Source organism: Salmo trutta, chromosome 14 (assembly GCF_901001165.1).
Source record: "Salmo trutta chromosome 14, fSalTru1.1, whole genome shotgun sequence".
NCBI classification, from domain to species: domain Eukaryota; kingdom Metazoa; phylum Chordata; class Actinopteri; order Salmoniformes; family Salmonidae; genus Salmo; species Salmo trutta.
Genome location: NC_042970.1, coordinates 49,996,568 through 50,016,759, shown reverse-complemented (window position 1 = coordinate 50,016,759; position 20,192 = coordinate 49,996,568). Strand labels below are relative to the sequence as shown.

General features: G+C 41.1%; 1 long non-coding RNA gene across 1 annotated transcript in view; it reads left to right on the top strand.

Annotated features, from left to right (window-relative positions):
• Positions 1–6,574, top strand: part of LOC115208325 (uncharacterized) — a 45,838-nt gene extending 39,264 nt beyond the window's left edge. The window contains exon 3 of the long non-coding RNA XR_003881145.1: positions 6,486–6,574. This is a non-coding gene — a long non-coding RNA (uncharacterized LOC115208325). The remainder of the gene's footprint in view (positions 1–6,485) is intronic.
• The last annotated feature ends 13,618 nt before the right edge of the window (positions 6,575–20,192 follow it).

Genomic DNA, 20,192 nt, shown 5'->3' with positions numbered 1-20,192 from the left:
GGGTCAGGGGGGGCATAGGTGTGTGTGTGTGCGTGTCCTGTGTGTGCGTGTATGTGTGCGTGTGTTCATTCCACTTCAAAGACACCGACTGGCAGGCGTGACAGAGAGAGGTGTGTGTGAGGGAGGTGGGAGGGGGAGAAGTGCCTGTACACGGCCAAGGTGAGATTCTTGGTGGTGTGATGGCTAGCAGCTGGTCCACTGGTCACTCAACAGGATGGCTATTCTCCTGACACTCACTGTCACGCAACAAACAATCAAGTATAGTTATTACTGATATTAGTATTGATACCAACACTAATCTTGGTCCTATTACTATATACTGGAAAAATACTGTATATACAGTATATATAACTTTTTCTTACAGATGTTGAAAGTCACTTATTCTTAAACATTAAAATCACTATAACATTCATCAATCTGAGCTTGCCATAAGAACAACATTGAATAAGGAAAACTGGGAGCTAGTTTGTCACAAATACTGTACATTATTGTGGAACTGTTTAGAGGTGATTTTGTTTGAAAACTTAAAACATAACATCACTGTAACATATCTATATGGCATTATATGAGTTTGAAATGGAGGTTCCTTGTCCCAAAGGTGACCAATGGAAAGTGCTAACTTGGTAAATGAGTGCAATAAAGAGTTTCAATTAAGTCAATCAATCAATCAATCCCCGCTAAACAGTTTCAGTTTTGAGGCTTAGAGGATTCACCCTTCCCCCCTGGTTAAACCTCAGTAGCTCTACGCTCATGGGGAAAGAATGCTTTGAAGTTGTATCCGGGGAGGCCTGCTGATTCCCCTTTGTTTACCTCCCCTTCACCCTTTAAACCCTCGCAGCCTGCTCAAAATTGCTCCCCGCTTTTCTGTCTAGTGAAGCATCACCACAAAGACTTTGATTGCGTTTGAATTGGCACCCTAGTCTGGGCTCACATGTTCAAAAGTAGTGCAGTATTTAGGGAATATGTTGTCATCCTGTCTTTTCCGGCCCTAGGATACGTTGATAAGCAACATTAAAGGGATACTTTACGCCAAAATAAACAGCCAATAATGTTCACTGATGCCCACGTGGTGTAGTGTCATTCCAACCAAATTGCATAAAAATATGATTTCCGATGTGTTAATCTTCCAAGAAAATAGCATGCTGGCTACTTATGGCTGGATGGCAGTATTGAGTAGCTTGGATGAATAAGGTGCCCAGAGTAAACTGCCTGCTACTCAGGCCCAGAAGATATGCATATTATTAGTAGATTTGGATAGAAAACACTCTGAAGTTTCTAAAACTGTTTGAATGATATCTGTGAGTATAACAGAACTCATATGGCAGGAAAAAACCTGAGAAAAAATCCAACCAGGAAGTGGGAAATCTGAGGTTTGTATTTTTTCAAGTCTTGGCCTATCCAATATACAGTGTCTGTGGGGTCATATTGCACTTCCTAAGGCTTCCACTAGATGTCAACAGTCTTTAGAACCTTGTTTGAGGCTTCGACTGTGAAGTGGGGGAGAATAAGAGCTGATTGAGTGAGAGGTCTGCCAGATGGGCATGAGCTTCAGCCATGCGAGCGCCCGTGAGAGGTAGCTGAGTTCCATTGCATTTCTAAAGACAAAGGAATTCTCCAGTTGAAATCTTATTGAAGATTTATGATAAAAACATCCTAAAGATTGATTCTATACATCGTTTGACATGTTTCTACAAACTGTAATGGAATTATTTGAGTTTTCATCTGGCCTGCGGGTTGTGAATTTGGATTTGTGAACTGAAGGTGTGAACAAAAAGGAGGTATTTGGACATAAAGGATGGACTTTATTGAACAAAACAAACATTTATTGTGGAACTGGGATTCCTGGGAGTGCATTCTGATGAAGATCATCAAAGGTAAGTGAATATTTATAATGCTATTTCTGACTTCTGTTGACTCCAACATGGCTTGTTTTTGTGTCTGAGCGCCGCACTCAGATTATTGCATGGTGTGCTTTTTCGGTAAAGCTTTTTTGAAATCTGACACAGCGGTTGCATTAAGGAGAAGTTTATCTAAAGTTCCATGCATAACACTTGTATTTTCATCGATATTTATGATGAGTATTTCTGTAAATTGATGTGGCTCTCTGCAAAATTACCGGATGTTTTGGAAGCAAAACATTACTGAACATAATGTGCCAATGTAAACTGAGATTTTTGGATATAAATATGAACTTTATCGAACAAAACATACATGTATTGTGTAACATGAAGTCCTATGAGTGTCATCTGATGAAGATCATCAAAGGTTAGTGATTAATTTTATCTCTATTTCTGCTTTTTGTGACTCCTCTCTTTGGCTGGAAAAAATGGCTGTGTTTTTCTGTGACTAGGCTCTGACCTAACATAATCGTTTGGTGTGCTTTCACTGTAAAGCCTTTTTGAAATCGGACACTGTGGTGGGATTAACAACAAGTTTATCTTTAAAATTGTGTAAAATACTTGTATGTTTGAGGAATTTTAATTCTGAGATTTCTGTTGTTTGAATTTGGCGCCCTGCACTTTCACTGGCTGTTGTCATATCGATCCCGTTAACGGGATTCCAGCCATAAGAAACTAGCAATGCTAGCACCGTAAATGAGTTTACTCTGGGTAATTTGAGTTTCTGGAAAGGGTCTACTCACAGCCAATCAGCCAGCAGCCACTGGCAATCACTACTCCACTCATACCTAATTTTTCAATATGAAGTTCCACTTTCGAGAGCAACGTAAGCGAAGCATGAGAGCTGAAGCTATCTGATGAGTAGGTTCAACAATCTGCAGACACTCTTTTAAGTTTTGTTTTTAATGACAAACTTTGATTTGGGTTTTAGGGCACATGTGGTCATATTGACTAAGAATTGGTACAGGTACAACATGAACGCTTGTTATTTGGTCTGAAGAAATATATATACTGTATATTTTTTACAATAGAACAAACGGGTCAAATATAGGTTAAGAGAAGAAATCGGGAAAAAACATTTAACAAATACTCAATCTTTGCGCTGGTGCACCCTGTAAATAAATCCGGCCCTAAGAAATCTGATCGCTCTGAAAGGTCTGTACCTGGAAGAAGGTAAGTGGATAAGAAAGTATTCTTTATCCTATGTTATGTACTAGGGCTGGGAATTGCCAGGGACCTCACAATACGATATTATCATGATATGTAGGCGCCGATACGATATATGTTGTGATTCTCACGATTTTATATGTTTTGCGATTCGATACTGTGATTTCATTGCGATTCGTTCCGAACATATTGCACACCATATGTCTGCTGCAGAGGGACAAGAGAGAGCCATGAGAAAACAAGTTTAAAAGTGCTCAAAACAAATGGGCTCCCTATTTAAAAAGAAGATGAAGAACAAGCTATAAAGGAAAAATAGTGGAGTTTTGGTACAGCCAACTAGTGCAAAAATAATATATTGCGATATTGTCAAAACAATATGAAACATCGTAAAAAAATAATATCCCAATATGTAACTGTATCAATTTTTCCCCATCACTATGTACTTTCTGTATGTGTCTATGCATTTCAACATTTCACTAAGCACAGAAATGTCATGGTAAGCAATGATTTTATACATGCCAAGTAACCTCATCAAGATAGGCACCTGCTGAGCAAACGATTGACCATCCATCTCAACTCATACATTTCATGGCCTCAGTAGGGTATTGTACTGTTATTTCAATACTGTCTGAAATATTTCACTCTCCCTGTAGGGAGAATTCTGATGACTCCAGAGTTCCATTGTTCCACAACCTGTCTCTCATGGCCTAGTTCTGTAATGTGAGAATAACCCTTGTTCCCTATCTGAGGAAAACATACCCAGGCTCTGTAAGGCTCCCCTGCTATGAGGGTATTTAGCTTTTCCTTCACACACACACACGCACACACACACACACACACACACACTAGGGTGACTTTGGGCAGGAGCACAGGCCATCAATGGTGCTGTTGTTGGGTTTTTACAAGGCATTGACCCAGCAAACCCCTGCTTCTGTACATATGTCATGTGCTGCCTTCCTGTTCCCTTTTCGTTTAGGTCGTTTCAAGTTCTTGGAGCTGGAACGTGTTCCCACCTCATATAAATCCTGAAATAGATGTTGCTGGGTTATTTTAAACTTGGTAGAGTGTTGTTCTCTTCTTCCCAGAGCCAATGTGTGTGTTTGTGTGTCTGTGTGTGTGAGAGAGAGTGTGAGTGTGTTATTGTTGTTGTTGTCACTCTCCTCTATCCTCACTCTCTCACAAGGACATTTAGTTCTTTAGTCCTCATTCAAAGCAAGGTCACCATGTGACCCGGTAGGAGAAAGACTGTCAGGAATTCCAGGTCACTGAAATAGAGGAGATTGAAGAGAAAGAAGAAGGAAGGGAGGAGAGGCATGTGTGTGTTTGTGAGTGTGCATTGCGTGCTTGTGAAGGGGAAGCTAAATATCGTCACATGCCAAGCACCGTATCTCCCCTCCTTAACTCCTTACATCATCCCCCTCACCTTCCTACACCTGCCCTCCCTCCTCCTCCTGGCAGTGACAAATAGTGGGTGGTGCGTTGGCAGAGTCAGCGCTGCTGGGAAAGTTGGACCCCCGCTTCTAAGCCCCTATGATAATGGGCCACGGTGTTATGTAACAGAGTAGCAGGGGGCTCTGTGGAACCAAAGGGAACAAGAGGAGGCTTCTTCTCCAAAACCGAGTGAAGGAATGCCTGTAAATCCATACATTAGCTAAGTGCCTCCATGACCGGCCCTATTTACACTCTGTAAATCGCTGTCACAAATGGAACCACTGTCATTATCATTTTTTCAAATCATTTTTACACCTCGGCTTTAATTCATAAAGGATGTTTTTATGAATATTCAGACAGGTTTTTATTACATTTTGATTCGGTTGAATGAGAGCATGTACGTGCCGTGGCAGTGGATAGAACAGTGCTTCATTCGTGTGTGGTATGATTATGGTGCTGTAGGCTAACTACAGTATATTATCGGATAAAGTGTGCCATTGGTATCTGGGTAACCCTTTATTTGAACTGCACGTCATAAAGATGTTAATTGGAGTTAGGGTGTGATTAGGTGCTATGACTATATACTGTATGCAGAGCAATCGCCAATTTGCCAGTTTGGACCTCACCCGTCATCTTGTGGATCTCGAGGTGAGTGCTATTCGGGGGGTGCTCTGCACTTCCTCCTGCAAACTAACAAATGACTAGCAACAACTATATCAACATTATTGTGTGGCCATCGAGAATAGATGATAGATTATATGGATTTGGCCACACATTCTTATTACTTTTTCTCATGAAAATGGACAATAAACTGTGAAATTGACATCTGTCCAAAGTGTGTATCTTTTGCAAATGAAAATGGGAAAGGTTTTGGAGTTGCTTTGTTGCACCCAGCAATTAAGGTCTTGCTACAAATGTTATTACAATGTTATGTTTTGGTACTTACGTAACTTTGGTATTTTGAAATCAAGAGTCATATAGCACAAAGCTGGTAAGGACTGCAATGCCGTGACATTCAATCAATAATGACATTCTTTGGATGGTGCGCCTATTTCTGTAGGAATTCTGATATTTCACACTCTCTTGGCTAAGAGATTCTCCAATGACATCCCCTTCCATTCAAGTTTGTCCTACGAGACTCTATGAATAAGAGGCTCGGGTCTTGACCTGGGAGGAGAAGCTAGAGCTGACTAAGCAGAACAATGCAAAACTAAGCAGAACAATGCCGGATTGTATTATACCTGGCAACGTAACTTCTCTATTCTCTCTAGACACACCCAAGATAGATTTTCCAGTTCAGAGCACAAAAGAAGCATGGGACGTATTTATTGTCATTGGCAAATACGACAAGCACCAAAGTCTCCTCACTTCTCAGTTGAAATATCAGATGTGGATCCATTATGAAAGGCAGAAATGGATGCGTGCACAGAGTATTATAGCAGGACTTCTGCTGCAGGTGTGTCCAAGGTAAGAAAGCAATAAATACCCATTTTATGGTGGATAATCATGCCTAATATATTTTACCTTACCACCAATTTAAATAGGACAAATTCGATACAGTACAGTGAAAATAGGCATTTAACTCAATGCACTGCAAACAATGATGGCAAGTGGAAACAGAGAAAGATCAACAGTGATAGTTATCTTGGACTGGGCCAATGACTGGTGTAAGAACAGTGCGTATCTCCTGGTCTGTGGTCAATGTCACTGCAGCCTCTGGAAGAGCAAGGTTACCTCAGAACCAGCTGATAAGGCCAGTAGGGTTCAGAGAATTAGCTCATTGCGAGGAAACCACTAACCTGAATTATTTTTCTAAGCATCCTATCTGCAAAATATCAGTATACCCTTTTTCTTTGTGAAAAAGTTTGTATTTTGACAACATAGACTAACTAACATTCACTTACTGTGAAAGTCCAAAATTGTGATCTGGGGGTCCAAAAAAGTGATCTAGGAGAACCCTAATGATATGTCAAAATGTATTTTTTTCAGGGTCCAATACAGTAATCTGAACACGGCCCTGGATGGTCCAAAACCTAACCTGGAAGTATAAGGAAATGATCTGGGACAGATGATCCAAGTAAGTTATCTGTTGGTGTCATTCCAACTAAGAAAGTGATCATCCAAAGATAAATAGCCTATCTCTGAATACCTGCCTTGGACTCATGGCATGGATGGAAATGTGATGCCTTGGATGAACTTTTATTTCATCCGTGCTACAAAAGCTGGCCAATTCATTCAGTACAAGAAAGTTATCTAAAACCCTAACAATCACTGGACCCTGACATTAGATGAAAAAGTCGGAGTCAAACTTTATTTGGATAGTCCCATATAGATGATCTATAAATGGTCATACTTTCAACATACTATATGTTGATAAGCAACTGCTTGCTAAGTTTACAGTTAGGGTTAGGTTTACAATAAGGTTAATGGTTAAGGATAGGATTAGGGTTAAGTTTAGGGTTAGGAGGATAAGGGTTAGTGGATAGTTAGTTGAACTGTTGTTGACAGTTATTGAATATCTACTGAACATTCTACAAGCCATCTACAAACCATTACTTGGGACTATCCAAATAAAGTGATACCAAAGTCGGGGTTCATTTTGAAGCCTTTGTTGTTCTCATCACCCACTCTACAAGTGGCATGGATGTCCCAGAGCAGTGACAGTTTTAAGTTTGTCAGTGTGTGTGTGTGTGTGTGTGTGTGTGTGTGTGTGTGTGTGTGTGTGTGTGTGTGTGTGTGTGTGTGTGTTTTCAAGTCTATCTCTGTGGTGTGACATGAGGAGGTCAACAAACCCTTCTCCTGCTTCACAGCTCCCTTATCAGCTGACACAGGATGCCTTCTCACGAGAGGCTTACATGCTGGCACACAGGCTGGAATACTCTCTCATGTTTCCATGATGCCAGTCATGGAAGTCCGGGGCGTAAAGTAAGACTGGCATGGAGGAAATGGGTTATGACATCAAAGCATACAGACTTTGAAAAGTACTGTATCTGTAAGTAATTCTCCCTTATGTTGTCATCAGAAAGTTGCAAAAACAGATAACTTACAGGGACAATAGAAGTAATGTCCCTGAAAAGATCACCAACGACAACTTGTTGACCCTGATCATTTCAGAATGTCATGCCTTAGAAGACCTTCAAAGAGCTGTGATTATATTTAGCACCGAACTGCAACACATGAAGGCTTGTCTTTCTGAGACACAATTCTTATTTTGTTATACATTTCTGACAAATACTCATATCAGAATGAAACATAATAGGAGGCAAACAAACAGTGCGCCGTCATCGCACCTTTGAAGCAATGTCTCGGGCATTCGAGGAGATCACATTTGGTGTGGATGTGTAAAGTAAACGCTGTGGCGGCTCAAGTGTAAAATGCTGTACCTTTAAAGGCAAGTTCAGTGCGATGTCTCCACAGTGCGGTTTGTTTGCCCTCATGAAAAGGTACTACTGAATAACTACTCATCACTATTACTCAAGATCTACACAAAACGTTCTGGTTTTTACTACTTTATTGCTATTGACATGTGTAGTAAACCAGTAGTGATTTATGTAGTAATTAAGAAGTGATGAGTGGTAAATTATGACGTTTCATTACTGGTGAACACTACATTACGTCCTACTCAAATCACTACATAATTCTCCCTTAATGACTACTGTGTAACTACTGAGCTTTTGGGTACAGTATCTACTACTTAAAACCTACACATACCTACACAATTCCTACATGTTCACTATTTAATTACTACACAATGCCTACACATTACTGCTGTTTGCCTACTCAATCCCCATTGAATTCCTACTGCCAGTGCTATCTATGCGTTTAGTGTTGTGTCACTACTGACCACTACTGAATTGCTCCTGATCGTTTTTAATTTCCAACATAAACCCTTCTGAATTACTATTGAAAACATTTACTACTGTTTGCCTATTCAAAATCACGATTGACATCTTCTTGTTTCACTACTGTGTCACTGCTAGAGTAGTTCACATGTTAGTTCCTTAAGTTTATGTTAACTGTAGTTACAGTTGAAGTCGGAAATTTACATACACCTTGGCCAAATACATTTAAACTCAGTTTTCCCAATTCCTGACATTTAATCCTAGTAAAGATTCCCTGTCTTAGGTCAGTTAGGATCACCACTTTATTTTAAGAATGTGAAATGTCAGAATAATAGAAGAGAGAATGATTTATTTCAGCTTTTATTTCTTTCATCACATTCCCAGTGGGTCAGAAGTTTACATACTCTCAATTAGTATTTGGTAACATTGCCTTTAAATTGTTTAACTTGGGTCAAACGTTTTGCGTAGCCTTCCACAAGCTTCCGACAATAAGTTGGGAGAATTTTGTCCCATTCCTCCTGACAGAGCTGGTGTAACTGAGTCAGGTTTGCAGGCCTCCTTTCTCGCACACGCTTTTTCAGTTCTGCCCATAAATTTTCTATGGGATTGAGGTCAGGGCTTTGTGATGGCCACTCCAATATCTTGACTTTGTTGTCCTTAAGCCATTTTGCCACAACTTTGGAAGTATGCTTGGGGTCATTGTCCATTTGGAAGACACGTTTGCGAACAAGCTTTAACTTCCTGACTCATGTCTTGTGATCTTGCTTCAATATATCCACATAATTTTCCTGCCTCATGAAGCCATCTATTTTGTGAAGTGCACCAGTCCCTCTTGCAGCAAAGCACCCCCACAACATGATGCTGCCACCCCCGTGCTACACAGTTGGGATGGTATTCTTCGGCTTGCAAGCCTCCCCTTTTTTCCTCCAAACATAACAATGGTCATTTTGGCCAAACAGTTCTATTTTTGTTTCATCAGACCAGAGGACATTTCTCCAAAAAGTACGATCTTTGTCCCCATGTGCAGTTGCAAACCGTAGTCTGGCTTTTTTATGACGGTTTTGGAGGAGTGGCTTCTTCCTTGCCTTTCAGGTTAGGTCGTTATAGGACTCATTTTACTGTGGCTGCAGATACTTTTGTACCTGTTCCTCCAGCATCTTCACAAGGTCCTTTGCTGTTTTTCTGGGATTGATTTGCACTTTTTGCACCAAAGTACGTTCATCTCTAGGAGACAGAACGCCTCTCCTTCCTGAGCGGTATGACGGCTGCGTGGTCCCAAGGTATTTCTACTTGTGTACTATTGTTTGTACAGATGAACGTGGTACCTTCAGGCGTTTGGAAATTGCTCCCAAGGATGAACCAAACTTTTTGGCAGATTTTGGGGGATTTCCCCATGATGTCAAGCAAAGAGGCACTGAGATCGAAGGTAGGCCTTGAAATACATCCACAGGTACACCTCCAATTGACTCAAATGATGTCAATTAGCCTAGCAGAAGCTAATAAAGCCATGACATCATTTTATGGACTTTTCCAAGCTGTTTAAAGGCACAGTCTACTTAGTGTATGTAAACTTCTGACCCACTGGAATTGTGATACAGTGAATTCTAAGTGAAATAATCTGTCTGTAAACAATTGTTGGAAAAATTACTTGTGTCATGCACAAAGTAGATGTCCTAACCGACTTGCCAAAACTATAGTTTGGTAACCTCTCTGGGCCAGTGGAACGCTTGCGTCCCACCCTAATCAACAGCCAGTGGAATTGTGTCGCGCTAAATGCAAAACCTCATAAATGCTATAACTTCAATTTCTCAAACATATGACTATTTTACACCGTTTTATAGATACACCTCTCCTGAATCGAACCACGTTGTCCGATTTCAAAAAGGCTTTACAGCAAAAGCAAAACATTAGATTATGTCAGCAGAGTACCCAGCCAGAAATAATCACACAGCCATTTTCAAAGCAACTAGCATGCATCACAAATACCCAAAACACAGCTAAATGCAGCACTAACCTTTGACAACCTTCATCAGATGACACTCCTAGGACATCATGTTACACAACACATGCATTTTTTGTTCGATAAAGTTCATATTTATATATAAAAACAGCATTTTACATCGGGGCATGACGTTCAGAGAATCTTTTGCCTCAAATGCTTCCGGTTTATTAGCGCTACAATTTACAAAATTACTATTCGAAAACATTGTTAAAATGTAATATTGTCGTTCAAAGACTTATAGATTAACATGTCTTGAATGCCATCTCTTTGCCAGATTTAAAAATAACTTTACTGGGAAATCACACTTTGCAATAAACGACGTGGTATGCCCAGAAAAATAGTCTAGGCTATACATGTTTTGAGCCATCTTGGAACGATCAACCATCAAAAATACTATTGTAAATAATCCCTTACCTTTGATTATCTTTATCAGAAGGCACTTCTAGGAATCCCAGGTCCATAACAAATGTGGTTTTGTTCAAAAAAGTTTATAATTTATGTCCCAATAGTGTTAGCGCGCTCCGAAGGCTAGTGAAAATATACCGTATGCGTCTGACTTGTCGTCAGGAATGAGCAAAAAAAAAATATTTAAGTTCGTTCAAACATGTCAAACGTTGTATAACATAAATCTTTAGGGGCTTTTTCAACCAGGGCTTCAATAATATTCCATTGGGATGGTTGCATTGTCTTTCAAAACGTTTCGAAAAGGGAGAGTACCCATGGGCGCCGACGTCACAATGGTAATGGCCCATTTCCTGTGACCAAGGTAAACATCCTCTCTTTCAGTCAATTTTGATGGTAGGAGGCTCAAACCACTTTGTAAAGACTGGGGACATCTAGTGGAAGCCATAGGAAGTGCTAAATGAATCGCAAGCCACTGTGTGTTTCAATGTTTGAAGTGATATCCACACATCAGATTTCAGTTTCCTGTCAGGATTTGTCTCAGGGTTTTGACTGCCATATGAGTTCTGTTATACTCACAGACACCATTCAAACAGTTTTAGAAACTTTAGGGTGTTTTCTATCCAAAGCCAATAATTATATGCATATTCTAGTTACTGGGCAGGAGTAGTAACCAGATTAAATCGGGTACGTTTTTTTATCCGGCCGTGCAAATACTGCCCCCTAGCCCTAACAGGTTTTAACAAGAAATGTGTGGAGCGGTTGAAAAACTATTTTAATGACTCCAACCTAAGTGTATGTAAACTTCCGACTTCAACTGTATATCATAAAACAAGAAATAATAAGCTTATACAAACTTTATTTAATTTTTTTAATTAAATTGATAACATAGTAAATGATATATTTTTGCTGTTTTGTTGATCCCTTTGAGGCCTTGTCTTTATTCAGCTTTGACTTGACTGTCTTCTGATCCTATTTTTGTTGCAGCCACATTTCTCCAGTACATAACCAGAGGTGTGGACTCGAGTTACATGACTTGGACTTGAATCTGACTTGAGTCACAAATTTGATGACTTGAGACTCAACTAGGTACAAAATAAAATAACTTGAGACTTGACCTTGACTTGGAGCCTCAAGACTCGGGACTCGACTTTGACTTGAGACTGATGACTTTAAATTATCTGTAACATTTTTTATTAGGCTACATTTAGCCTACTATTTGTATTTAAAATGTACACCTTTGCTTATTAAATCTGGTATGCGATTACTAAGGCTAGCATAGCTAACAAATTGTCAGCCAACGTAATATAACTTATTTGAAAAGTCATTACTTTATTACATTGATCAACATTTCTTAACATTTGTCATAATTAGTTAAAGCAATTCATTTATATCCGTTCTCGTTGGACTTTTTCTTCTTCTATGGTATATTGGCAATCAACACAATGTAATGTGCATCTTGCCACCTACTATGCGGGATGGAAACAGGATTCTCCCAAAAAACTGAACCACCAAAAAATGACTAATAAATAAATAAAATAAACTAAATCAAACAACTTTTCTGTTAAAAATAAATAAATAAAACAGATGTGATCTCTTCCGGTGCCAGTACCCCTTCAAAGTCTTCAGATGTAAAATCCTTGAGTCCCAAAAACCTTTCTGCCGCAGCCACAATAATGTCCAGTTTCTTAGACTTCTTTGAGACATGTGCTGTAGTTAATAACTGTGGCAAAGGTGTGGCCACCTTTTCAACACACTCTTTTGTCTGGCAGCAAACATTTACTACAAGCTGTGGTGTATCCACTACCATAGAGAGCGAGAGTTGCACCCCTTCTCAAAAACCTACACTCGATCCCTCCGATGTCAACAACTACAGACCAGTATCCCTTCTTTCTTTTCTCTCCAAAACTCTTGAGCGTGCCGTCCTTGGCCAGCTCTCTTGCTATCTCTCTCAGAATGACCTTCTTGATCCAAATCAGTCAGGCTTCAAGACTGGTCATTCAACTGAGACTGCTCTTCTCTGTGTCACGGAGGCTCTCCGCACTGCTAAAGCTAACTCTCTCTCCTATGCTCTCATCCTTCTAGACCTATCTGCTGCCTTTGATACTGTGAACCATCAGATCCTCCTCTCCACCCTCTCCAAGTTGGGCATCTCCGGCGCGGCTCACTCTTGGATTGCGTCCTACCTGACAGGTCGCTCCTACCAGGTGGCGTGGCGAGAATGCGTCTCCGCACCACATGCTCTCACCACTGGTGTCCCCCAGGGCTCAGTTCTAGGCCCTCTCCTATTCTCGCTATACACCAAGTCACTTGCCTCTGTCATATCCTCACATGGTCTCTCCTATCATTGCTACGCAGACAACACACAATTAATCTTCTCCTTTCCCCCTTCTGATAACCAGGTGGCGAATCGCATCTCTGCATGTCTGGCAGACATATCAGTGTGGATGACGGATCACCACCTCAAGCTGAACCTCGGCAAGACGGAGCTGCTCTTCCTCCCGGGGAAGGACTGCCCGTTCCATGATCTCGCCATCACGGTTGACAACTCCATTGTGTCCTCCTCCCGGAGTGCTAAGAGCCTTGGCGTGACCCTGGACAACACCCTGTCGTTCTCCGCTAACATCAAGACGGTGACCCGATCCTGTAGGTTCATGCTCTACAACATTCACAGAGTACGACCCTGCCTCACACAGGAAGGGGCGCAGGTCCTAATCCAGGCACTTGTCATCTCCCGTCTGGATTACTGCAACTCGCTGTTGGCAGGGCTCCCTGCCTGTGCCATTAAACCCCTACAATTCATCCAGAACGCCGCAGCCCGTCTGGTGTTCAACCTTCCCAAGTTCTCTCACGTCACCCCGCTCCTCCGCACACTCCACTGGCTTCCAGTTGAAGCTCGCATCTGCTACAAGACCATGGTGCTTGCCTACGGAGCTGTGAGGGGAACGGCACCTCCGTACCTTCAGGCTCTGATCAGTCCCTACACCCAAAGAAGGGCACTGCGTTCATCCACCTCTGGCCTGCTCGCCTCCCTACCTCTGCGGAAGCACAGTTCCCGCTCAGCCCAGTCAAAACTGTTCGCTGCTCTGGCACCCCAATGGTGGAACAAGCTCCCTCACGATGCCAGGACAGCGGAGTCAATCACCACCTTCCGGAGACACCTGAAACCCCAACTCTTTAAGGAATACCTGGGATAGGATTAAGTAATCCTTCTAATCCTCCCCCCACCCTCCCCCCAAAAAAATATATAGATGTACTATTGTAAAGTGGTTGTTCCACTGGATATCATAAGGTGAATGCACCAATTTGTAAGTCGCTCTGGATAAGAGCGTCTGCTAAATGACGTAAATGTAAAATGTAAATCTTCACTAGCATCACTTGTTTCGTCCCCAAACCACTGCAGTGTAAGAATTGTAAAGGATTTGGCCATGTTTCAAGTATGTGCAGACAAACAGAGTACAGTGCATTCGGAAAGCCTTCAGACCCCATGACTTCTCCACATTTTGTTTCGTTACAGCCTTATTCAAAAATTTATTAAATTGTTTTTTTTCCCTCATCAATCTACACACAATAACCCATAATGACAAAGCAAAAACAGATTATTCTATATTTTTTTGCAATTTATATATTGTTTTATCTGGAAATATTACATTTACATAAGTATTCAGACCCTTTACTTAGTACTTTGTAGCACCTTTGGCAGCAATTACAGCCTAGAGTCTTCTTGGATATGACGCTACAAGCTTGGCACACCTGTATTTGGGGAGTTTCTCCCATTCTTCTCTGCAGATCCTGTGAAGCTCTGTCAGGCTGGATGGGGAGCAATGCTGCACAGCTATTTTCAGGTCTCTCCAGAGATGTTCAATCGGGTTCAAATCCGGGCTCTGGCTGGGCCACTCAAGGACATTCAGAGACTTGTCCTGAAGTCACATCTGCATTGTCTTGGCTGTGTGCTTAGGATAGTTGTCCTGTTGGAAGGTGAACCTTCGCCCCCAGTCTGAGGTCCTGAGCGCTCTGGAGTAGGTTTTCATCTAGGTTCTCTCTGTACTTTGCTCTGTTCGTCTTTCCCTCAATCCTGACTAGTCTCCTAGTCCCTGCCACTGAAAAGCATCCCCACCCAGCATGATGCTGCCACCACCATGCTTCACCGTAGGGATGGTGCCAGGTTTCCTTCAGACGTGACACTTGGCATTCAGGCCAAAGAGTTCAATCTTGGTTTCATCAAACCAGAGAATCTTGTTTCTCATGGTCTGAGAGCCATTTCAGTGCATTTTGGCAAACTCCAAGCGGGCTGTCATGTGCCTTTTACTGAGGAGTGGCTTCTGTCTGGCCACACTACCATAAAGGCCTGATTGGTGGAGTGCTGCAGAGATGATTGTCCTTCTGGAAGGTTCTCCCATCTCCACAGAGGAACTCTGGAGCTCTTTCAGAGTCACAATCGGGTTCTTGGTCAACTCCCTGACCAAGGCCCTTTTCCCCTGATTGCTCAGTTTGGCTGGGTGGCCAGCTCTAGGAAGAGTGTTGGTGGTTCTAAACCTCTTCCATTTAAGAATGATGGAGGCCACAGTGTTCTTGGGGACCTTCAAGGCTAAACAAATGTTTTGATACCCTTCCCCAGATCTGTGCCTCGACACAATCCTGTATCGGAGCTCTACGGACAATTCCTTCGACCTCATGGCTTAATTTTTGCTCTGACATGCACTGTTAACTGTGGGACCTTATATAGACAGGTGTGTGCCTTTCCAAATCATGTCCAATCAATTGAATTTACCACAGGTGGACTCCAATCAAGGATGATCATCGTGTTTCCATTGCACCTGAGCTCAATTTCGAGTCTCATAGTAAAGGGTCTGAATACTCATGTAAATAAGTTATTTCTGTATATCGGTTTTAGATTTTATGAAATCTAAAAAACAGTTTTCGCTTTGTCATTATGGGGTACAGTGTGTAGTTTGATGAGGGATTAAAAAAAATTCTTTTTTTGAATAAGGCTGTAACGTAAGAAAATGTAGAAAATGTCAAGGGGTCTGAATACTTTCCGAATGCACTGTACTCTGTTCATCTGCACACACTTGAAACATGTCCAAATCCTTTACAATTCTTACACTGCAGTTGTTTGGGGACGAAAGCCCTTACGGCGTATCTTTCATAACCAAGCTTTACATGCATAGGTATTTTTCTTTATCAAAAAACAACAGGACAGACTTGATTATTTTCCTCCATTCACTCAGCGGGTCAAACGCCGGGCACCAACCACACCAGGAATTCTCTTCAGGTATTCAACCTGAACATCCGTCATCACCCGAAATGACTCCTTTGACGGGTGCTCTACTCCGAAGTTCAAAACACAAAACTTCTGTCGTCTGGATTGTTTTGAGGACCACTGAAATCTTCCTCTGCTCTTCAGAAATACAATCAAAATAAGACCAGTCCTGGTCACTCTGATAGACTCCACTTTTCCAAGCTCATACTTCACAATTTTCGGCACCTCAAACGGGTTTCCCACATATGCATCCTTACTCAACAAACGCATCCCAACAAGAAGCGATTCCTTATCATTTTCAGACGTATCCTCCACTCCAATTTTAGACTATTTCCCTTTTGTTCCAGTTTTTGATACTAATGTTGTCCATTCAGAACATTGGTCTTCACCAAATTTGCTTAATTCCAACTGAGCATCCACTTCCACCATCGTCCCATCCAAACTTCCTTCTGAAAATGTTGAGAAACCACACCCATTTTCTGAAGAATTGCATTATGGGCCCTAAAAGTACGTAAATAGTGTCCACTGCTTGTATACTTCGTATTTTGTCGAATGTAGTACGACATCCGGGAACTTTTGGCATACTTAGGGTGCTTTCGTAAGTTCACTCTGGCCATCTACTCCGATTAACTTCTATGGGCTAGGTGGGACGTGACCGTCCTACCTGCGGGACACACTATTCAACAGCCAGTGAAATAGCATGGCATGAAATACAAAACAGCAAACATCTCATAATTCTATTTTCTCAAACAATCAACTATTTTACACCATTTTAAAGATACACTTCTCGTTAATCTAACCACATTGTCCGATTTCAAAAAGGCTTTACGGCGAAAGCATAAAATTAGATTATGTTAGGACATAAACTTCACAAGAAAAACCACACAGCCATTTTCCAAGCAAGGACATGCATCACAAAAACCAAAAATACAGCTAAAATATTCACTAACCTTTGATGATCTTCATCAGATGGCGCTCATAGGACGGTGAATGTGCACATCAATTTACAAAAATACTCATCACAAACGTTGATAAAATTTACAACAGTTATTGAAAGAATTATAGATATACTTCTCCTTAATGCAACCACTGTGTCAGATTTTAAAATAGCTTTACGGAGAAAGCACATTTTTCAATATTCTGAGTACATAGCTCAACCATGAAAGCAAGCTATACAGATACCCGCCATGTTCTTGGTTCAATTAAACTCAGAATTAGTATTATAAATATTCTCTTACCTTTGCTGATCATCGTCAGAATGCACTACCAGGACTCCTACTTCCACAAGAAATGTTATTTTTGTTCGAAATACTCCATATTTATGTCCAAATACCTCCGTTTTGTTTGTGCGTTCAGATCACTATCCAAAGGCATAACGTGCGAGCGCAGTACCAGAGACAAAAAAAGTCAAATAGTTCCATTACCGTTCGTAGAAAGATGTCAAACGTTGTTTACAATCAATCCTTAGGGTCTTTTTAACATAAAATGTCAATAATATTCCAACCGGACAATAGTGTATTCATTCAAGAAGAAAAAGAAGGAGGGGCGCGCTGGCGGGGTCGCGCATCACCAAGTTCTTTGTCCTCAGGCAGTCCACTCAATGACTGAGCTCCTATTTTCTGCCCAGTAACAGGATAAGTATGAAACGTTTCTAAAGGCTGTTGACAGCCATTGGAAGCCTTAGGAAGTGCAACGTGACCCCACAGACACTGTAGTTTCGATAGGGATTCAAAAGAAGAACTACAATTCTCAGATTTCTGACTTCCTGGTTGGATTCTTCTCAGGTTTTTGCCTGCCATATGAGTTCTGTTATACTCACAGACATCATTCAAACAGTTTTAGAAACTTCAGAGTGTTTTCTAACCAAATCTACTGATACTACGCAAATATTTGACTCTGGGCCCGAGTATTAGGCAGTTTACTCTGGGCACGCTTTTCATCCGAAAATGAAAATACTGCCCCCTATACCTTAAAAAGTTAAAGAACACTCTGGTCTGAGTGTGCCAGAGCGCAGAATACCTGATGAATTTATGAACGCTCAACACCAGTTGAATATAGTCGGTGTCGGTAAACGCCGACCATAAACAAATCAGTGTAATTAAATTGTTGCCAGCAGCAGAGTTAGTCACCAACACTCTGGATAACACGAAACAGACTAACCAGCTCTGCAAGGGTGAGTAAAATAGTGTGAGGTGTTCTCTCATTTCTGTCTGTAAGTAGCTAGCAAACTAGCCAACGTTAGCCAGTTAGCTTGGGTGCTTGACTGCCATTGTGACGTCAGAACGCTCAGATCAACCCACTCCTCGGCCTGAGCATCCAGTGTGCGCTCTGAACACTCTGAGAGTGAAACGGTCTGAATATACTAACAGACAATCTGACAAAACTCTGAATTTACGAATGCCCAGAGTGCATTCTGAGCGAACTCTGGCACTCCAGATGGAATTTACAAACACACACAGTATCCGTGCTATGACCAATAAGTATACTACATACTTAATTTATGTCACCAAAATTATGGTTAGTGCGGTTAGTATGAAGTGCTGTTAGTATGAGTATTCGAACACAGCTCTAGTCTGTTTTTCAGAACCCAATAGTTGCAAGTCTTGACTGTTGACCAATGACCAGTCATCAGCATTGGCACGCAAAGGCAGGCTCACCTATACAGATTAGTGACCAGAAATCGCTTGTTTAATTTTCTCCGGTTTTCCTGGCAAAAACAGAGTAGTCTATCTACGTTAATAATAATCATATAAAAAAACTATTTAGCAATCTGTTACATCTTTGCCAGAACAATAGGCTACCTGGTGATTCCATTGATCATCTTCATATTTCAGTTAGGCCTAGTTTGGGTGGGTTATAATTAGTCCATATACCTCAGTGGTGGTACTACTGGCTATATGTCTATAGCTGAAACATGGCAAAACCTTCAATAATTATAGGATGAAGATGTAAACATAGTCTGGTGAATTAATTACGATATTTGTGAGGAAGGAAAAGGCTACAGACAGATCATGCTTTCCATCTGATCCTTCAACCCCGCTGCATACAGGTAGGCTGTATGATCCTGCTAGCTCTGGACTCCAAAGTAACAATGTGACATGATATCCCTAGTTGATATTGACTGCTAACATGAATGACTCAAAATGCAGGTCTAAAATGCAGTTTATTTCTGTATCTTGCGTTCTGAAAATGCATCACCCTTTATGACTGGAATGACAGGTTACATTTGCGCAGCAATCGTGCCTGCGTGTTCGCCCTGTGTACGCGTGCATGCAAGCTTTGAACCACTCCTGTTTGGGGTCGTGGGTCAAAAAGAACCACTGAGCGAGCGAACAGATTACTGATGTAAAGCTAGCTATAGGATCGGGTGCAGCGCAAACGTCAAATTGTAGGGAGAGAGAATTGCCATAAATACATATTCAGCTACCAAAATTGTTCGGTTATCAAGAATATTGACTGTTTCTTTTGCAAACTCACCAGCAACAGGGGCATAAAGTAACAATTACTAGTATAGGCCTACTGGACTTTTGGAATGTAATAGTTGCATTTGTATGAAGCTTGCATGTGGAATTTGTTGTTAAAATGAATTATTACATAAAATGTGTTGTAGACAAAATAATGAAAAGAGCTGTCAGGTAGCCTCAATAAAATACAAATATTTTGTGACTTTAGGACTATAAGGTTATATTTGCGCAAAGCATAGTTCTGAGATATTGAACATTAAAGTTTTCACATCCCAGACCTCAGAACTGTTTTGTAGTGAATTCTTCATTCATAACCCATTAAGATCCTCACCTTAAAGCTACAGTACCTAAAGTATACAGTATCAAAATCCTGATAGAACGCTATGGCTCTGAAATGTCAATCTGGTTTCAGCCATAAGGTTCTATCTGACACTTCTGAATTAGACATGTTCAGTTTTGAAGAAGACTGTAGCTATTTGAATACATAAATGATAGAATAACACTATTTTACCAAGATAGTCAGAACAAATCATAAGAAATGTACCACAAACCGACGCTGGCACTAAGACCACACTCAACGAGCTGTTAAAGGCCATAAATAGTACCCGCAAAACACCAGTCTCAACATCAACATTGAAGAGGCGATTCCGGGATGCTGGCATTCTGGGCAGAGTTGCAAAGAAAAAGCCATATCTCAGACTGGCCAATAAAAATAAAAGATTA